This window comes from Symphodus melops, assembly GCF_947650265.1.
Source record: "Symphodus melops genome assembly, chromosome: 5".
Lineage (NCBI taxonomy): Eukaryota > Metazoa > Chordata > Actinopteri > Labriformes > Labridae > Symphodus > Symphodus melops.
In genome coordinates this window covers 10,825,907-10,834,662 of record NC_136695.1, presented here as the reverse complement: position 1 = coordinate 10,834,662, position 8,756 = coordinate 10,825,907, and the positions used below count along the sequence as shown (strand labels likewise).

The following is an 8,756-nucleotide window of genomic DNA, read 5'->3' as shown; positions in this document are numbered from 1 at the left end:
ACAGATTGTAACGTGAAGCAGAGGAAAACATCCTTGTGATCTTTGAGGAAGGTCCAATAGGAAGAAGTGGGGAGGAACATACAGTAAAAGGAAGGCAATAACAATGAATATGAATAACACATTTCTTTCTTGGCTGAGGCGGTGTCCAACTAAATAGAGAATTTAACAAATGAGAGTGATTTCGAAGTCAGAGACGACAAAGATTAATTGGATTTGAACAATACTAGCAAGCAGAAAAAGGCACCTAACTTGCCATTTAACAGTATGGTTCTGATCAGGGTGACATGAGACAAGTCTGTTGTTACTCGGTTGTATTTGGAGCTGCAGCTCTGCATCATCTTGACAACACATTGACCAACTTCCCCTTTCACTGAGACTCTCACAAAATTTCTATTTCTGTGAAACTAAATCTGAAAGGAATCAGAATTTGTTTCAAAAATGAAGTTTGTTTTTCTATTATGTGAAGTGTTTTTGATGAATTCACTGATGAAACTGAAAAGTACAGTATGTCTACTAACAAAATTCCCTTTTACAACACTGCACAGTTTACAGAAATTAACCATGTAATTAATCCACTTCTTCACTGACAACAAATGTTTTGCCTTACTTAGATCGCATCATTGTTTCTTTTATACATCAACAATATACTTAAAACATGCAAACCACATATATTTAAACTAACGAGGTTCAGTAAAGTGTTTTATTTTCTTCTTGCTGTACCAATGGGCATGTGTGGTTGAGTGACACAATTTTCTATGGGATTTAGATGAACCATTGAGTCGTTTTTGGTTAATTCCTGCAGTACCATTCTGTGACCCTTCCTCTGGCCGGGCCCATCAAAGATTAAAGGTGAAAACAGGGGCAAATCAGTTATCAAGTCAGAAACACTCATCGTCAACTTCCCACTGTGCCATGACTGCACAGGCGCACAAACACACATTGAGTCCACCCTCATCCTGCCTGCAATGCAGGTCATGACCCCAAGTACCAGTACTGAGAAAGGAATGAGGGTGAGGATGCATGACCCTTAAAGTCATCTTAGGCTCTGTGCATAAACGTTCATGCTGCTCAGAGATGATACATAATATCTCAGCTTTCAGATGTGGTGATAAAAGAGTCACATGAGATAGTTACCTTTAAAAAAAAGTTGAAAGAAACACAAGACATGGCACAAGTACCTGTGTTTTATTTTTTTCAAATACAAGTTTCCGATGTATTAATGAGAGTGTCGAGAGAGGATTTCTTCTGATAGAATAATACAGGTATGCATAAAAAGTGGAAAATGGAAATTACAATGTGTTGATGGAAGCTAATCTTTCAAGTTTGATATAAGACACTAAATACAAAGTTACTACCTCCTGCTTATTAGCTTAGCGTGGCCCAAGGACTCTAAACAGGTAGCTTGGTTTAAAGCAGATGTAATGATAACGTATTATCATTGGGGAGGAGGGGAATACGTACTGGACTTATTATTGGCTAGGTTCAGTGATTTCCTGAAGTTGTTAAAGGTAACTTGGCAACTTCACAGTGAGAAGTCATTGTACTTAGTTGATGTGCTGAAAGGTGTTGTTACCTTGGTAAAGAGCTGTACTAATGATTTCCGATTGGCTCCTGTCATGTTGCTGTGCTAAGCTATAATGTGCCTGACTTCACATTTACTATATAGGTACTACAAGAGAACTTACTATTCCTTTTGACTCTTCTGAGAAGATACAGTAAGTTATTCTCTATGCAAAAAAAATATGTTATCTTATTTTGTTTTAAACGTTTTCCCATGTTTCCCTTTTACAGCTATTGTAATGGGTAAAGCATTTGTCCTGTGCACTTGTGTTTAAGTATGTTTTGGCCAAGTTCTGGTTAAGTCAAAGTCCAACAGTGAAATATAGAGAGATGGGGCCCACTGAAACTGTAGGAGGCTAAACATAGCTTGTTCAATGTGCGTAATGTGGGGCTGACGAGTGACATTATGTTTAAGTCTACATTAGTCAGAGAAAGAGGGAAAAAAATGGAAAGACTAAAAATGTCTGTCTGACCAACTGAGCTTTGATTCTCATGGTTGACTCTGGACGTTTATATACTCTCATAAAAAGGACCATTTTACCTTCATTCTGAGTCTTTAATGTTTGTTTTAAATCACAGCACAATACGTATAGTGATATTACTTAGGGACTGTTGTAGTCAGTATTTGTTTTGCTCTTGTTGAAGTGCTAAGTCTGAAATGTAATTTATTGTATTCCACCTGATGGACTGTGAGTTACAGTTCTCCTGATGCTAGTTTTCACAGCAGTTGAAATGACAGATTGCTTTTCCATTTCACAGTTCATTTAAAATTGCCCTTGAAACATTTGGCGTGCTTGCTGAATACAGGTTTTCTTGTTCCAGAAATTACTCCTTTTACAGCATTAGATTATTAGATTTTTCTTTTCGCTAGATGGATTTCTTGGCAGGTGGGATAATTCTGTGAAAAATTAATTTTAGCATAACTGACAAGATAGTGAAAGGAAGCTTCGGAGACTAAAGAGAAGACAAAGTGAAAGAAAACACAAGTCAAAGCACAAAGGCCAATCTACAAGCATAGAGGATTGTGGCGTAGTTATGTATGGGTGTGTAGTGATTTATTGGAAAACATGTTTAGGGTCACATGGGTAGAACCAATTAAAGCCTTTGCAATAATTGATCTGTGGTTATAAAGCCAACAGATGGAGCAACTCTACCTAATAAGTCAAATACTGAATAGCAAACAACAAATCTCATGAGCAGCAAAAGAAGGGAGCAGACGAATTGAGAGGCGAAGCTTAAATGTGTCTTTTAGGATGTATTGTAAACCAAAAGCGAGCTACAAGGAGAGAAATTATTGAAGCAAGTATATATATATACATATACATATATATACATATATGGGAAATAACGTTCATCTAATGTATTTATAGCTTGTTGAGCTGCCCAAAAATGACTTAAGGATTCTTTTTTGAAAAATCATATCATTTGAGGCAATTGGTAATATGTTGGTGTAGTGTTTGTCACTTGTGGAGATAAATGTGGTGAAATTAAGAAAGGTGTACAGTATGTGACTGTTGGAGTGTGCAATAAAGCAGCTTAAAAAACTGTCCAAGTGTGGTGATGTCATTGGTGTTCATACGTTTAGAAAACCTACAGAAACATGACAATTGTCAACTCCAACATGCAATAAAGCCAGACACACTGCAAGTGTTCACAACAAACACGATACGGATGGCTGATTCTTCTCTTTTTCGATCCTTTCATAACTTTAACCTTTTTTTGAATGGAGACACATAGTCAATCTAGTGTGTAGTTCTAAGTGTTGTCACAAGTGTAATAAGTCGAATCCCCCTAAATCAGTACAGCAGCTTCTATCTACAAAGGGGTTTAATAGTTCAGACTTCTTCTTGTTCAAGTCATGAAGGGCTTATTGGATCTTAGCAGTGAGTAAGTGGCTCCTCAACTGGAAAAACATTGGCTTATGGTTGTAAAGACCTAATGAAGCATTAGCTTACACTGCTTCTACCCCATTGCACTCCCCTAGCCTCACCCAGATGGAGGGACTTTGAGTGGGAAAGAACACAGGAGTTGGGCTGATTGTCTGGGGGTCTAATCCGTTATCTCTCTCCTACAACCTGTTGCTCCCCAGCGACTTAGGCCCGGCCCCTGCAACTTCCTCTGAGCAGAGTTTTTTCTTTTCTTTTTTAGGTACACTCTGCTGACAGCTATCTCCCAGAGCAATTGTTGGTAAACACTACTGAACTGCTTACCTCAACAACAGGTTTCCTCTAACCCCTAATCCAGGCCACAGAGGAGACCCCCCTCTTACCCTTTTGACCCTTCCCTCAGTCCAAACCCCTCCTCCCCTCCTTCTCGTCCATGGTGGTGGTGGTGGTCGATGAGACCGTGAGATAAGCCTGGGTGGAATTCCGATCTGGGTGTTCTTGGGAGTGACCTGGGTAGCAGAGGTGCATCAATGAAAATCAGTCAGCACTCCACTCAATAATGAACCAGTCGGAACCTTGACTGCATCTCACATCACTCTAATTTCAGTTTCCATTTGGTCTAACTCTTTCTTTTCCTTTTTGGTTTAGGTTTTACTGTAGAAAGAAGGAGAGGTCAAAGAGAGAGCAATGCTGACTTAGTCGAGAGCCTGGATGAACTTTCAACAACCTCTAACAGAGGGTAAGACAGCCTTTAAAAGTCTTGTTGTGCATGAATCAAGAAAAGAGCTTAGTGCTGGAAAAGACCATGAAAATGGCACAAAGAATGTGATCTAGTGCAAATCGGATTTCTTAGTATTATGAATAAGAATCATATTAGGTCAGATCAACTGTTTTGCCAGACAAAGTGCTATTTTGTTACAAAAGAACATGAATGTTGATGTTAACCAACCTGAAAATGTCCGACCAAATCCATTTATTCTTGTCACAGTTTTGCGAACATTGTGGACTGCTCAGAGTAAATAAACATCTCAGACAGGATGGGTAACAAGTCGGCCATATTTAATCGTGGGTCTAGTCCTGCTTTAGAGACCATGGGTCCATGATGGAGGGGCCAGTTGTCTGGGAAGGAATACTCTAGGTCGAGAGTGGCCCGGGTTAAGCAATGGCCTGGCCATTGTGCCCCAGGAGAAGGTAATTAGGAAGTGAAACCTTGACCAGTTGACAGCAGGCTTTGTTCAGGGGCGAGTGGGCCAAGAGAAATGCTTTTGAAAGCTTTTTCACTTTCTTTACTGAGGCGACCTCAACCCCTTTCCTCCAGAAGCACGCAGGGGGAGATCATATAAGTTTCTGAAGAAAAATGCAAGGGAGGGGGGTTAAGTGGTATTTATTGAAAGAGAAGAAATCTATAGGCAGTTCGTTGTTTGACAAGCGAACCAAACTAAATATACAGTGTACAGTATCTGTTTACCCAAAATGTCGTTTCTAATCCACGTTAAAATACATTTCTAATGCATGTTGAACTATTTTTCCAGTAAAACATATTTGACCTTACAAACTGTACCACAAATGTGCATATTTGTATATTAAATTCTGTTAATCATACTAATAAAGTCAATCCTGGTAGAACTCAATAGTTGATCCTTTTCATGTCCAGTACAGCGACCTCTCCTCATGAACTACAGCTGCAGCAGGAGCTGCCAGCTAAACCATAATCAGCTCTGTCGTCTGCTTTTCCTGCACTGCACATTGGCTCTGAAGAAGTATACTTGTGGAAGAGCCAAATAAGCAGATCAGCACAGGGAGGGCATCCAACGCTCGGGAGCACACGCCTGTCCTGTCCTTGTCGACCCTGGTGCTCTGCTCTTAGCTCCTAATGTGGCAGGAAAAGTGTGAACATGGCCTTGGCAACCTGAAGTCTAGTTCACCATCATCACCACAGGCCAGTAAGGGGGAACTTCCACACTCCTCACACAGCTGGTCCTCTAACTCCTGCACAGGATTAACTTCTTGTACTTCTAAATCCATCCGAGGCTTTTAAGTAATCATTCTTGACATATTTCAACATATAGCGTTAAACATTATAGTTAAACTCATATTTAAGTTCATTCTTGGTCTTTTAAAAGCAGCTACAAAACAAAACAAAAATATCATAAAGGTTAATAACATATTGTTTTTGGGGGGGTTTCTGAACTGTGAAAGTGTTTTTTTTTTTTTATATATTCAGTGTGAAAGTATTGGGTGTCATTGACAAACAATAAGACTAGTTATGTTTACGTTTGCGTTCTCATGTTTCTCACAACAATGTATTTGGACTCTACCAATGTTTTTTTAATTAGAATTTCTCATTAATGAAGTAAGTGGTCCGTCAACAGCATCTTAAATTAAATATTTTTGCTTAGCCTCTCCTTGTTTTCAAAACAGCTGCAGCACTAATAGCAGGTTTATTTTCTGGATGCATGTGTCTGCAAGTGTACAAGAATGAAATAAAATAAATTGGGAGTGTTAAGAAAAATAGGTGTAAGTTGTATTGATTGCCAAAACCTTAATGTCTTGATTCAAAGATACTTTGAGTATGGTAGTTGTTGTTGTTGTTTTGTTTTTTTTTTACCAAATAATCTATAATTTCACTTTCTTAAGCCAAACTTCAACCAAGGATTCTGACCTGAGTCCAGTTACTTGTATTTGACTCAACATTGATGACTCAGACTTTGACTCAGAAGAAGTAGATGAGGACTTAAATGTGTTTGGTTTGTTGTTTTTTGTTTTTTTGTTTTTTTTTTAACATTTGTAAGGCCCTAAACATGTAGGTGTTTTTTTTTTTTTTAGCAAGGGCTGGCATGTGTGTTTACCTGGGTGTGCATCTTGTTCACAGCTTCTGCCAGGGTGCCTAAAGAGGCAACACAAATCCTGAGTTTGGCTTTTAAAGATTTAATAGCTGATGCATGAAAAAGAAAATTCAACTTTTAAATGCAAATGAACCATTGAGAAGAAGACAAGGACAACCTTAAACTTTAACAGACAGCTGGCCAAGACATTCAAAAAAGTGAGTGAGGAACTTGGCTCAGTCTTGACCTTGAGGACTCAGATTTGGACTTTGACTCAGGTATTGCCTGGCTCACTAAAAGCTGTTTAAAATCTGCACAGATTTCGAAAATTAGAGACACATGAAGACACAAATCCAAGATGTAGCAGTTTGGTTCCTAGTGTGTTTGAAAACAACACAATTTTACAAAAAACAGTGAATACAGAGACACATCAAACGTGCTTAATATTTACAGTAGAAATCTGGGAGGTCCCACGTTTCTCATTGCAGATTGGATCAATCTAAACACATCTCACACGCAGAAAACTCTGATAAGGTCATCTTTAGAACCATAAAATATTCAGACTTTGCTTAGGATTGTTAGAGTAGAGTCAAAATGGCCTTATCATGTAATGTGTACCCCATTTAAGGTGACTTAACTCAGGCTTGACATGGACTCATCTTTGCTGACTCAGACTTGGACTCGAGGTTGGCTTGACAACTTGACTTAACTTAAAACATTGACTATTGCTTTGACTTTACTAAAGGTATTACAAAGTGAGCCAATGTTTAAATGTCAAACAAATCTGTTGTATTATAAAATACACATTTAATTCACAGTTTCCCTCATCTGCAACACTTGCACTTGAAGTATATTTAAATTCAAATTTCTAGAGAAAAAAACAATCTGTAAAGTGCAAAAAGCAAGATGGGAAAACATATAAAGGAGAGCCTTCAACCTGAAAGCCTGTGACCACAACAAACAAATTCCACTATGCTGGAGTTTGAGCTTAAGGCTTGCAGCTAGTCTATAAAACACTGGAGAGAAGAAAAGAGTGATCTTCACATCCTTTGTTATCCTCTTTGTTCTCTGCCATATTATAGGAGGCCATTTTGACCCCTAGTAGACAGAGGTGAACTCAGTCCGTAGCACTTGTTGGTTTTCTTCCACTTTGGCATGAAGTAGTACGTAAGAAATTTCAATGTGCAGGTTGTTTTCTAAACGAGTGAGATAAGAACAATCGAGTCAACAACATATAGAGACAAGACTAAAAGTGAATCGTGCAAAAGGGATAAAAATAGCTTCCCAAACTTAAGTGGTGTATGTTTTAAAAGAACATCACAGCGATTTGTTTTGGAAAAAAATACATCACCTACTTGAGTTGGTTATTCTTAACATCAATCAGGTTTTATGAACTTGTTAGGAAAAATCTGAAGCTTTATGGGTGGTTTTGCACTGCTTACGTCTCTGAGTGCAGGTGTCACAAACATGCTTTTCCAAGTAAATGAAGTCAACTGATTGCTCTTGACTTTCTCCTGGAGACTCTGGAGCTGGGACAGGCATCAGTCCTCGGCGACTGCAGTGATTAAAGTTTTATGTAGTTGACAGAGGAGTTAGAAAGCGCCAAGAGACATTGTGATTAATGATGGCATCTTGGAGGCCAGTATTATGTCACTCTGAATGAGGACTGAAGAGACAGAGGGATGACATTTTTACAGGCCTGGTACTTATGAACACATGTGTGTGTATTTGCAAGTAAATGTGTTCCAAACAGAACAAGTGGCACACTGCAAATAAACATTCACCATAACACACTCACTCTGTGACTGCTGCTGTAACCTGTAAGTGTGTGTATATGTGTGGTGAGTGCCATAGTTGGCTGGTGGGCCAGTGTTTGATGATGAAGTCATCAGTTTAAGTAAACCCCAGATGGTCAGGCAGAAAGTAAAACAAGTGCCATCTGCTTAGATTCAACTGCTGCACAACTTCTCCACTCTTGTGCCTCCTGTCCTCCTCTCTCAGCTGGCACAGCTAAGGACCAGAGTGCTCAGAACATTAATGCCATTAGTGAAATGTGTCAGAAGAGGCAGCCAAGCACAGTGCATTACAGCAGCCTAGCACATCATTAGCACCATGGGCTATGCTCACAGCTCACTTCTTCAATATGTAGTACACTACCTGGAAATGGAGTGAGGTAGTGGTAATCATGAATGCATATGTAACCCTGCTTGCTTTATTTAAAGTTTCAAACTACACTAAAAACACTTCCTTTCTTTTCACTCATAGGTGCTACGTAAAACAGCATAAGAAAGATTTGAAAAAAAGGTTATGACCAAAAAAATCAATAATCTCTACTTATATTGCTTTTACCAGACAATTTAAAAAATATGCGTGAAAAGGAAAATTTACAAGATGTTTTATTATTTAGACTTTTTTCCTTTATTGATATAGGACTGTAGCCTCTACTACCTGTTCCACTGACTGAGTACAATGGGAGTCTGAGCAC

The 8,756-nt window shown here is 38.8% G+C and overlaps 1 long non-coding RNA gene across 1 annotated transcript; it reads left to right on the top strand.

The window, feature by feature from the left end:
• The first annotated feature begins 3,952 nt into the window (after positions 1-3,952).
• Positions 3,953-5,587, top strand: LOC306823404. Its single transcript, XR_013778992.1, has 3 exons — positions 3,953-3,968; positions 4,095-4,185; positions 5,101-5,587. It is a non-coding gene; the product is annotated as an uncharacterized lncRNA (long non-coding RNA).
• Positions 5,588-8,756: the final 3,169 nt, after the last annotated feature.